Here is a 13,110-nt window from a genome sequence, read left to right as displayed (position 1 = left end):
CCTAGATGTGGGAAGAGGAAGTTTTGCATTTAAAAGATTGTCTGTTAAACAGAGGCAGTGTTATTTGTAGTTTGCGAATCGAACTAACTCTTCCTTCCAAAATTTTCAGATAGAAAATTGAACTTTCCATGGACTAATCTCTGAGCTGTGCGAAGCCAAACTGAAATGAAAAAAGCAAAAAACAAACAAACAAAAACAAAACAAACAAACAAACAAAACAAACTTCCAGTTTCAAGAAGGAATAAGGAAGGTATCAGTTTGGCAACGCTTGAATTTGATGGGGCACTTTCAGTGCTCTGGGTCCAGGTGCTCAGCTAGTTACTTCTGCCAGTTTGGTAGGCTGTTCATTTTAAAGTCTTCTGTCAGAAGCATACACTGCTTAGTTATTATTTTCACTGAAGTTATTTTAACAACTGTAGTAGATCTTAACCATAATGTAGGCCATCATGATTTCAAGGAAGTTTATTTTTAAGAAACTTGTATTCAGAAGTTAAAGCTGAAACTGGTAAGAGGCAGTTTTGGGAATATTTATTATAAGTTTTATTACTTTTGCTCCAGGAATGGAAGAGAGATAAGGAGAGATCAGTACTTTTGGGTGTCGTACTGTGAATTCTTCCCTATCATTCAATATTTGTCAGGTATGATTGTTTTCTTCTTTTATGCTACCCTTCATTGTAACTCCAATAGCGTCTGCCAGGAGCTAGGGACCCTGTTGGCTTAGTTGAAGGGTCTCCTGAATATGGGGTTTTCCCAAAGGCCTCAGCACCCCTGCAGGGAGCCAGGCCCTGTCCAAAACCTGTCCAGACTGATCAGGTGGGAGGTGGAAGTGAAGTTGTTCACTTCCTCCCTCTGCTTCTACTGCACGTGCTGCAGGCAGGGCAAAAAGAGTTTCTCGCATGTGAGCAAGTGAGATGCACTTTGGAAAAAGCTGACAGACGTGGTAGTGGGAAAACAGAGAGTGCCACGGGACAGGGCAGGGGATCTCCCAGTGTTTCCTGGATTTGTGCAAACCTGGGCCCTGACAAAACTCTCCTTGTCTCCTACAACTCCATGAACTATATAGTTCATTATCCTGTGAGCAAGAGCTGATTATACCACAGTGGTATGGAAATTCCAACTCAAGGTGTATTTTAGAGGTTATTTAAATGAGAACCCAGTGCTGTGCTGGATTCACTGAACCATTGTGACCCATTTGATCCCAGCTGGGGCAGCAGATTCTGTCTCATCTGAAGATACAGCTCTGTGGAGATCTGCTTTGTCTCGGGAGGAGCTCCAGAAGCTGTTTTCAGGAAAAGCTTAGTGCATATGCAACAACTCTTCATTGAATCAATTCATTTTGATCTGTCTTTTGCTTGTTTTCTTTAGTTACTTTCTAGAGAAAGATTTGTTTCTGTAGCTAACCTGTACATAGCTGGTGAAATATAGTCTTTTAATTGAATTTGAAATCTTTATACTGCCTGGAAAGATGGACAACACATAATACATTTTCAGATCCTTGATGCTGACACTGTGATTTTACAAAGAGCTCAACAGCGCTCATTGTTCACCAGATCAGTCATTTCAGTGTCTTTCTCTGGGGTATTTGGCCATTCCACCACTGCTTCTCAAAGCCTTGAGTTACCTCTCAGACACCCAGCACGCACCCTGATTAGGGAATAAGAACTTGATGTCTCAGGAGGAGGATCTCCCAAAATAACTCATGCATGGAGCAGCAGGGAAACTGCAGTTAGTTGTTTGGAAATGTCGAGCAGGATACATGGGATAAAGGTTCTTGGCCCATTGCTCTGCTTCACTCTTATCTTGGTCTGGGAGGTAGGTGAGTCCACATAGCTGCACAAAGCCAACTTAACTGAGAAATGTAATATTCAGCTCATTCTAACATTTGCTCAACCACCAGGCTGCTGTTTGTTTCCCCAGTTATGATTCCAGTAGTAATTAGGCTGATGGGGGTTCTTACCAGCAAAGGTGTTAAATGCCTTCTGGCACCATGCCTATGCCAAACTGGTATAAAGAACATGGACAATTATGCAAGATTTCCTGTTTACCCGCTCTGGAGAGGAATGTGAAGGCAGGATGTTTGGAGGATAGTCAAGTGTCTTAATCTTTAATAAAATTAAAAAAAAAAAGTAGGAAATGTATGCAGACACTTCATTTAATAAAAAAAAATCCAATTATTTACAAAATTGTCTATCTTACGTCTATGTCTATGCCTATGTGTTCTGCCAGAAAATAAAAGTAGATTGTTTTGAAACAATATGCACATGAGAAAACCTTATTACCCTGATATTTTTTCTAGAGCTTCCATGGGCATGCAAGCCAGGCTCTCTTGTTTGCAATTCTCTAGCTCTCCTTCCCCCACCTCTAAAGGGAGATACTGTGTGCGCCACTCAAACTCCAAGCTCTGAGTGCTTTGGGATCTCTCTCAGGTCAGCAGGGCTTCCCAAAAAGGAAAATCTTGAGGGTGAATTTCTCTCTGTTGCCAAAAGGCCCACTATTTCACTTTTTTTTCAGAAATTATTGTTTTATGATTTTGCTTCCTAAAAAGTGTTTACTGAAGACCTTGGTGGGGCTGTTCTCCAGCCTCATTAATCAAGAGTAGGATGAAGGCATGAAGGAGGGAGGTATGGGACTGGGTTTATTTGCCTTGTGCATTTTGGGAGAGATATGGTACCTACAGTCCTTGGTGAGGATACTCCCTGAGATGGCTACTGGATAGCCAAGTAGGCATGTTGGCATGGGTCAGCCCCACAGGGTGTGATGCATGGCAGGGAGGCTGCTGCCTGCCCAGGGGTAACCTGCTGAGGGGGCATCTCCCCACATCCTGGCCTTCATAAGCTTTTATAAGTATTTTCTGTGTCTAAAGTACACAGAAAATTCACAGTTCTCTTGCATGTTTTTGTGTGTGCTGGGAATAAGCTTTCAGCTGGGGATGTTTTGGTCCTTATGTTTCCTAGCTTTTGTGGACAGCCTGAATGGCCTTTTTTGCCTGCCTGAAAAGACGCATCTTTGTGGAAACCTATTTGATCTGAACTTTGGTTTCCAAATATTCGTAAATGGAGCTAGGGTGCTAATGAGGCTGTTGAAACATCACAGCCATGCTGGCACTGCTGCTGCACCCACAGCCCTGGAACTGGCAAATACAGGGATGTAGGATTTGCCCAGGGAAATGGTGGCATCACCATCCCTGGGGTGTTCAAGGAAAAGTTGGACGTGGCGCTTTGGGACATGGTTTAGTGGGTGACATTGGTGGTAGGGGGATGGTTGGACGAGATGATCTTGGAGGTCTTTTCCTTAATGGTTCTAGGATTCTATGATTTGCTCTGCTGGCTTTTACTGTTGTATCCAGGACTCTGGCAGAATAAAAGAAAAACAGTTCTTAAACACGGATAAGGGGACTTAATCATTTTTTCTAGCAAGCTTTGTCTATCTGTTTATTGTTCAGATTACCCGCTTTGTATCAAAGAAGGACTCTGAAGATGGTCTTTTTGTTATGAGAAGGGGATGGGCACAAAGTAGCTGGCTTAAAATGAAAAGATCACTAAGTGCCACCTACTGCAGGTAAATAAGTCCTTGACATAACAAAGAGGTAGCTGCCCAGGGGAAATAAACTGGCTTTGTATAGCTTGTTTATTTTACCTTGACCCTATCATGCTCCATATTCACATCAGCATCACGCTTACAAACAACTTGAATACAGATCTTTGCTACCTCCTTGCTGTTATCGCTGTGTCAATGAGAACTGAGATTTCAGCGGGTGATAATGCACAGCCTACAAAGGAGAGACACTGGACTTTGACCCACTATTCACATGAAAATACTCTTGGAAAATGAGAAGTCATTTCCCATATAAAATATTAACAAAAATATTGGATGATCTGGGCGGGTTTGGTCAGCAGATGGGCCTGACTGGTAAAATGGCTGCAGGAGCGAGAGGCATCTCCTCAGGAGGTATATGAGCAGGATTTGGGTGTCCTGTAAAGAACAGCTGAAGGGCAGAAAGAGCTGTAGATTAATTTATTTTGTCTAGGATTGGAGACCACTTCAGCTGCTGAAAGAAATAGTTTATTGGGTTTGCTTGAGCTGCATGTTGCAGCATTTCCAACTTGAAACAGTTGGTGTTGGTTCTCTTCCAGCACCCAAATAAGACTCATGTGAACTATAAACACAGGCGGTGATGACCTCTGAGGAGGTGCAGGACCCTCATTCTTCTCATTTTCATTCATCCTTTGTCTTCTTAAAGAAGGAAGTGTTCAACTCTGTGTTTATTAGCACTCGAGTAGCATTACAGAAAACTAGACATAAGTGAATACCCTGGCAGGACAGTGGTATCTTCTGGAGACAGCCGATATCACAGTGTTGATATACTGGGAGGATTTTAAGAAGGGAAAGAAAAAGAGCTGTAAGAGTGAGACAAAAGCATGGAAGCTGGTGTGATAATGAAGATGAATGTGAAAACACAGACATGTTGTTGGCAGGTAAATAAGTCCTTGACTGAACAGGTGGGCTCCATAATTTGGAAGTAAAGCTTGAGCTGGCAGATTTATACCTGAAGAGATTCTTATGACTCAGAGGAAACTGAAGATACTTGGTCCATCCTCTGCAGGACTTCCCTTGCCTACTGATTGTTTCTTGTATCTGAAGGAAGGGTGTGTGTGTGGAGAAATCTGAACTGTCTTTTCCCATACTTCTGCAGGGACCACCCCTCTTCTTTAAAACATCTCAGGCCTAAACAGCTAGGCTGGTCCACAACAGACCCATCTGTATTTAAAGCGGAAAGGCGTGTTGGTGCAGTGCGTGGAGTTCCACATGTCATCACCATTGGGGTGCCATGGTCACGCTAGGAGTTTGGAGCGGAGATGGGCAGGCAACAAGACAGCCAAGGAGTGTGAGGGTGGACTGGAGCAGATAAGGGGAGCACTGCGTGTGTTACAAGGTGCTGGGCTGGTTTCAGTTTGGGGCATCTTGGGAAGCATTTTCTGGTCTGAAAGTATTAAAATTTGCTCTAAGAAAATGAAGGTGTATACAGACAGAAGCTCTCTGTGTTACAGGCACTATCAGCTCTTGCTAGAAAGTCTGCTCCATGGCTGTCCTCCTCCTGCTCTTCCCCATCTGTAAAGGCCTATGTATAGGTTTTGAGCTGTCTCCTGAGTGCCTTGCCAGATGCTGTGTGGCAGGGAAAGGGCTGACTAACTTTGGCCAGTTCTGCCTTATGCTGTACTTTGTGCCTGTACCTCAATCTCCCTTCAACCTTCATCCACCTTCTCCTGCCCCTGCACGAGTACACCCTTCTTTGGAAAGGGTTCCCTGCCTTGCCTCACCTCACCTCGCCTTCCCTTCCTGTGATTCAGCACAAATTACTCCCTCTGTCCAAAAAAAATAGAGTGCTGCGAACAAACTTCACTGTACTATCTTGGCTTGGGGAATGTTGTGTTATTTCTGGTCTGGAGCAATTTGGGACCTGGAATTGCATCTTCCAGTGTGAGGTTGCTTCACTACTGTTCTGGCAGTGCTCCTGGGAGGACTGGCCACAGCTGTGCGCTCTTGTCCCTTCTGCCAGGCCCACGACTCGGCCAGGGCTCCCTCCCCTCCTCCAGCAAGCTCATTTGTGCTCTTTGTTGGAAGGTTATTGCTCTGAAATCAACGAATTCTTCACTGTGGTGGGGGGAGAAACAGCCCGCTCCAGGGTGTAACTCAGCAGACGGATTTTAGATGTCTTCTCAAGGCTAGAGGATTGCACCTTTCAATTATTTACTCTCCTTGATTGCAAAAGCAGTCTTACCTGGGTAAGCGCAGACATCAGTAGACATCTACATTGCAGGTATCTGTGGGACTGGACGGGCCGAATCCCACCTTAATGTCTTACTGACCTGGATTCCTCTCTCAGGTGTAGGTGGTGTTGGCCAAGAGGTTAAAATATTAGCCAGGAGATCACTGAGTGATGGCACAGGCTTGTGCCTTCGGGCAGCGAGGCTGAATAGTGACAATGTTCACTTCTACTTTGCTGGTGCTTGGAGGCCTTCCCTAAGCTCTGTTCTCCAGAGATTTGTGTGGGTCAGCACAGAATTCCTCTCTGTCAGTGCATACCGGAGCCTGCCATTGCTCAGTTTGTTTTCCCTAAAAGATAGGAGCTTCTTTTCTTGTGATAAATGACCGTCCCTGCAGCATGTGATGTTTGTTGTGGTAGGCTGGGGTGTAAAGGGCCCCAAGGACAGCTGATACCCTGCTGGGGAAAGCTTGCTAGAGGTGCACAAACACTGTCTGCCTGGAAGAGCTGGAGAGAGATCAGTGCTATCATTTCTGCTCTTGGGTAACTGAGGTGCAAACAGGCCTGCTTAGAAAAACTTCAGCTGATTTGGAGAGCCCCAGAGGAGCTCCATCTGCTGGTTCCTGGTCCGGCCAACACCTGGTGGGTTTTGGCAATGTGAGGGCTGTGGTAGGGGTTGGTAAAGGGAACCTGTGGGAGTAACTGCTGAGAGAAGGGAATGTAAAAATTGGTGCCCAGGAAAGCTGGTAGCAAGTCCCGTGGACTCCATCTTCCCTCTGCTGGCGGCTGCTGCTGCTGCTCCACACTCCTCCCACCCGCTCTGAATGCCAAGGAGGTCTGCTTGCACCCCCAGTTCACAAGGGAGAGTGGGAGTAGCTGGAGTCAGTGCTGAGGGGAGGGTGTCTCTATCGCTTGGTCAGCGCAGGTGAGCTCTGCTCAGCATGAAGCTGCCGGGGGCAGTTTTGTGTTCAGTATCCCAGGAATTTGCTCTTGATTTTCATTAAGAGGCAGGCCACTGAGAAAGAGTCGCTATTTTCTACAACCTGTCACTAGGGATTTCCCAACAGAGCAGAAAGTAAACCTTCTGTTTACTTTAACAGAGGGCTTGAATCATTTCAAGACTCCGCGTGCAGTTCCTTGCTGATGCAATGACAACATCCTAGGGCGAGCAGTAGCTATCAGGTGCGTTTCCTGCCATGTTGGTGGCCTTTCTCATAATTTAAATAGGATAATTTTATAATCTTCTCATTTGTTTTCAGAATTTACTTTAAAAATTTGTGTGTGTGGTGGAGGGACGGAGGAGGAAGAAAAGCCAAAAAATGCTATGGTCACTGAAGTTCTTTCCTTTCCTTTAAAAATTGTTTGTTTGTTCTTCTATTATTATTGTTCGGATGAGCTAGTGACTAGGACAATTCCTCTTAAAGGATATTATTTACAAGTATCTTTTAAATCTATTTGCTCATTTAAAAAAAGTCATGATCTACAAGGTGAACTATTTTTACTAGCTAAGATTAGGAGTGACTGAGTTACAGTGATGTGCTGACCTCTGTTGGCATCATGCTTTCTTACTGAATCTCCCTCAAATGCTGAATTTAATGCTTTCAAAAATGCATGCTACATCTGAGACAAGGCCTGAGGCAGAATTGGGTCTATGATGAAGCTGTATGCTCATGCCGCAATAAATCTAACACTGGGACTCTTTAACCAAGTCACAGGGCTCAGGCATAATGACATGCTGTGCTGGTTTCCTAAATTTTTCCTAAAAATCTCAATCAGATGATTTAAATATGCTAAAAAATCTGGGGAGTTTCTTCTGTAGCAGCAGACTCTGTGATGGACCAGGTATTGCCTGCCTGTCCTTCTGCAGCTGGCGCGGAGTCAGCCTGAAAAAGGAAAAGCAACAAAATCTGACATTACTGTGGCTGATGGGGAACCACACGCCCGTGCCTGACTCCAATCTGTTTTGCACTGCTGTATCATCCTGTAGCATGTTGATCCCATGTTAGTGATCGGTCTTGCCTGATCATGCAGTGTTGGTCTGCGGTGAGCAACCTTTTTCTCTGCAACGCCCTAAATAGACTTTGACCAATTATCTCCCTTAAAACTCAAGTGTCATCTCCTCTGGAGACAGCCTGTCAGGGGAGTTAATGGCCATAAGCATTGAGAAGCCTGGTGGAGAGAAAGAGGGGGCTGCAGTCGGTCTGATTTTAGTTTGGGATGGGTTGACTTACTCTCTAGAGGTGCTGCACAGCTAGCTCCAGTGGGGATGTCAAATGAATTCGCCCCTTTTGGAGCTGAGCCGCATGGCTCCGATCCTGTGGTGGGAACACCTTCCAGGTGCGTGCCAAGTTTGGCTTGGATGAAACTCCAGGTGATGCTAGGATCTGACATGTGAAGCAATCAACATGCTGCTAAGGAGCATGATGCCCTCAGGAGAATGAGGAGCGTAGGGAGGGGTGACAGTGGTAGACGACTATGTGAACTTTGGCTGCCCTGGTACAAGGAGCCTTCCTTCACCATCTGCCCCTTCAAGGACCAAGAATTTGGGAATTTTCTACTAAGGAGGTATCTGTATTCCTCTCGTTCCCCAGGGGGGCGCCTGTATGCACAACTTGGGAAGGCACTGTGTCTCTATGAATCTCCCTGAGACTACCAGGGCTACTGAGAAACTGTGGGGAAAAAAAAAATAATCCATATGTTATTTGGACCATACTTTTATTTGTCAATTTGCTTGCATTTTAAAGAGAAGCTGTGACTGCAGACCTTGGGTTAGCCCTTGGAGATGTGTTTTGAAGAAGAGTGGAGTAAGAAACAGGCTCTCCTGCCCTCATTTCTCACGAAGCGAGCTTTTGTTTGGAAGGAAACCTGCCCAACTGAGGCGAGAGGGGCATAATATGCAGGGACATGCCTGCTCCTGTGATGCTGGAACTGGAGGCTGAGGCTGCTGCTCTGTCAGAATATCTGAGTCACATTTTTATTTGTTTTGTTCTTAGCCTGAATTGAGAAAGATCTTGTAAGAAATTTTATGGCCTTTGACATCACTCTACGCTTTTGCAAGACAACAGCCTGACATTTTGCCCGAGGCGTTAGATTAAATAATAACTGGAGATTGTGCAAATACTTCTGCTTAGCCATGGTTATCACACCAAGGCCTTGCAGCCAAGGTCCCCAAGCTGGGGACCTCTGCTGTTGGGGTTGTTCCATGCATTACATGCCATTAAGATAGCAGCTCAGTCTGTCTGTCTGCCTGTTTGCGCTGCTGTTGGTTGGCTCTACTTTGAAAGCACTGGTAGAAAGCCCACATGGGAAGATCTGAGGGGAGAACCACACACCCTGACCACCCACACTTGCTATCAGGGCAAAATCTTGGTGGTATACAGAACCTGTAGGCAACACCTGAGCAAAGGCAAGCTGCAAGTTCGCAGTTCTGCTGCACACGAGCATTTTGACACAAGAATATCACTGGTCCTGGCTCCCTGAGGAGTCATGCCCTAGTCAACAAGGCAATGAGAAGGAGCACAGACCACCACATAGATGGTCCAGCTTACTTTTCCTGCAGAATTACAGTCCTAAACTCTGTCTGTAAGAACAAAGGGACTTGAAAGAGACTGTAAGAGCAAAAAGAACTGCATTTCTCAATCTCGTGCTAACAGCTGCAAGCCTGAAATCATTTAGGGGATTTTATGTTCACTTTCATTTTAAACACGAGGAAGTTCAGGACAGCTGAGTAAAGGGGGAGTTTTACATATTCCTAATGCCTTACGGATGTGCTCTCAGAACAATTTGTGTCTTTCTAAGACCACTGTTTTCCCCTTTCCTGGCTGGTGTTGCCCTACAGCTACATGAGGAGCCGGCTGCAGGAGCGCAGGCGTGAGGGCTTCCAATTTGTAGCTGATGGTTCTGGTCAACAAACTGGTGAAGCCCACAAACTGAAGGGGCTTCTCCCATCCCAGCAGCACAGCTATTCAGGTACAAACAGTTAATGGGTGCAACGGCGTGGCGTACCGTGAGTGTGCCATCATGTTCTTCACGTGGATCCGGGGAGCAGGAAAAACTCGCATTTCAACTTGCCACAAGTGTCCTTGCTCCCTGCAGCTCCGAACATGTGTGCTGTAATAAATGTGCTCGTATACTCCTGTAAGTGAATTTTATTACTGTCCTTGATTACTATGAATTGCTTAGTTGCCGTTGTCACGATCATTACAGGTGGTGTACCTATGGAGATACTGCAAGGAAAACTGACGTTGTTTATACTGCAAAAGTTGGCAGTCGTAAAAATCATAATCCATGGAAAAGCCCATTGCCAAAAAGATAGTCTTCAGACTATCTTTTATAGGATTTGATTTGTTTATAACAGGCAGTGGATTTTTTTTTTCCTTGCAGGGAGATGTACAAAGTCCTACAGGGCGTGGGGGTGAGGGTGGCAGAAGTCTTAGTGCATCTTGAGTCCAACTGAAAGAAAATGCTGTGGGAAATTAACCCATGGGAGGAAGCAAAGACAGTCAGGTGGGGTTTGGCTACTGCAAGAGCAGCTCCTCTATATTTCCTTGTGTATCCTTCATGAAACACAAACAGTGGCATTCAAGCAACTGCTGAGCTCCCAGTGCATGGTGGTGGCTTTATGCCATTGCCTTTAAAAGGAGCTGGTTTGTTAATGCTGTATTTTGAGGCTTGGCAAATCTGCTTTTGAGGCCAGACAGCACTTCATTTTGTGTGTTGTGCTCAACAGTGCTAGTAACATCCCCTAGGTAGGAATGCCTTACGACAACTTGAAGGGTACCTAATATTCTTAGAAGGTTTGGGAACGGTGGGCTATATCAAGTGTATATCCAGATATCGATGAATTAGCTCAGGTGAAATAGAGCATACCACAGCCTGGGTCTGTGGGTAGGAAGCGTCTGTAGCAGCAATGTTTTTACGCACACTTCCAGCAGAGCTGCTGTCCTGCATGTGCAAGAGCGGGATTAGCCTGGTAGCTGCAGCCCTTGTGTATCTGGTGCAACTTTTCAGCTCCACATTCCTCACACCAACTTTCAGCGAGCGCCAGTGGAAAACAATCCTCCAGCGAGTGGCTACTTTTAGGCCATGGTGAGGTCACTATGGTGTTTTTTTACTAGGTAATAAAGTCAGAAAAATGTAATAAAGGATAAAATGCTTCATTAGGTTGCCTGGCCCCTTTGGAACTGCTTAATACATCACTCTTCTGTTGTAGATCTTAGCCTTTATTATTGGCAGTGTTTGACCCAGGCAGGCAGCCTGAGCTCAGCTGCCACCAGCCCTGCACCTGTAGCCTCTGCCACGGATGACTCGTGCTGTTTGCTCATGTCCTCTTGGAGAACAAGCCGCTGCTACAGGTCACTTCAGATCACACCTGCACTGCCCAAGTGCCTTTGGTCATATGCCCAGGTACTTACGATAAGCATGCTGAGACCAAACATGAGCACCACGTCTACACAAATGCAACAGATATGGCTTTGCAGGGCACAGAGTAGGGCTGCTTTTGCAATGAGGACGTGGTTTGTCTGACCTCTGTCACCTTGTTGATAGGTGAATCATGTTCGTGCCCAATTATGGCCCTGAAGGGTCTTACCCTACGTCAGGCTGTGGTTATGGATGACCATGCAAACCAGGAATGCATGGTGGTGGGGTGGGAGGGAAAGAAACTTTAGGAAAATATTCTTAGTTATTTCCTGATGATCCAAGCTCAGAACCATCAAGGCCGAACCTACATGAGATCCTCACAAATTAAGGTCTGGATGGCTTAAAGACACAGACACTTCAGCCTCTGCCCAGTGTCAAAGGTACTGGAAACTTGTCCCTGAGGATGCAGGTGCCTGGTTTTCACAACTGATCACAGGAAGAAGGTGGGATGTTGTTCAAGGCTATTGAAGGACACAAGACTTGCTCTCTCAGCTTCACCACTGGGATGAATTTAAGCAGAAGACTCCCTCCTCCTGCCCACTCTCTACCACCGTGTTAGGAACTGCACCCGGGAAAGACGTGGGCAGCTGTAACACTGCAGCTCCCCTCCTGCCCCAGCTGCTGCCTCTCGTGCCACTCTGAGAGCTGCTTTCTTGGAGGAAAAGTGTTGCTCTACTTTGTGGGTTCAACTTCTGTGGGGATCGGGGTGTCAGAGTAGAGGGTTTTGTTTCTGACTTCTCCCAGCTACCAGAAAGAGAGATTCATGTAGGATGGGGAGTGTGGTGAGAAAACAGTTGCCAGAGCTCAGGAGTTTGCCTCGTCCCCATAATTTTTAAGGATAATTTTTAAGGATAATTTTTAAGGATAATTTTTAAGCAAAAGGACTAGAAAACAAAGCTGAGAAAAGGGGGAAATGAGAGGAGCAGGCTTTCCCTCTTCATTCCCTGTAACTGGAAATCCTTTCTAGCAGGCAGGAATGTAATTATTTTTGTGTCTCCCCACTTCCCAGAGAGACGTCTTTTTGCCATGCAGGGAATGGGTTCTAGCAGCAAAGCCTCCTTCTCCTCTTCCTCCTGTCTTCTCAAGGCTTTGGGTCTGATGTGAAAGATTTGTTTATCTTCCCCTCCAGCCTTTCTTTTTATCAGGATATTATGAGCAGCTTTGCTGTGCCTCCACGAGCTAGCTGGCCTTCTGTGGTCTGCTGATCCAGTGGACAAAGCTGATTACCTGTTTGAAAGACAAGAAGAACCAGTAGCTCAAAAGGGTCCCATTTTATCATTCCCTGACTAGCAGAGGATCACCCAGCGGGGTGTCAGGAGGAGGAATGAATATTTGTGGAGGACCCCGAGACCCTAGGAGGATGTGCCACCATTGTAACAAGAAGGCTGCAAGAGTCTGTCCCATGTAGTGAGGAAACTTGTGTCGTTTCTCAGGTCCTTCCCCTCCTCACAGCACACAGCTCGCACCGTAGTTGACAGCTTGGAAGGACTTAGGTCACTTGTTTAAGGTACTTGGAAGTGTCTTTTTTAAAACACTGGTGGGACCAGAAGTAACCTAGCTTTACTCAGTGTTTTTTTAACGGCATTCCTTTCTTGTCAACACTGGTGTAGTCATGTTGAAATTGAAATCTCAGTTGCTTCTGTTTGAGAAAAAAATTGTTTTGGTTGGACCTTGCCTCAAGCCCACTGAAGCCACAGTTAACATCAATGGGACTGGATCAAACTGGAGAAATCTTTTTTTTTTTTTTCTTTTTCAAAAATTTCTGTTAAAATTTTTGCTAATAAAATTGAACTCTAATTATCTTTCTCCTCTCTGTTATTCTATAATACACCAAAACATTTCCCTTATCTTGCAAAACTGATGAGAAAAAGCACATCATGCAGCCCTGGTTCCCAAGTATCCACCACATCAGGGCAGCAGTATTG

This window comes from Cygnus olor, chromosome 1, assembly GCF_009769625.2.
Source record: "Cygnus olor isolate bCygOlo1 chromosome 1, bCygOlo1.pri.v2, whole genome shotgun sequence".
Classification (NCBI taxonomy): Eukaryota; Metazoa; Chordata; class Aves; order Anseriformes; family Anatidae; genus Cygnus; species Cygnus olor.
The sequence above is the reverse complement of the archived record's forward strand: the minus strand, read 5'-3'. Positions refer to the sequence as shown.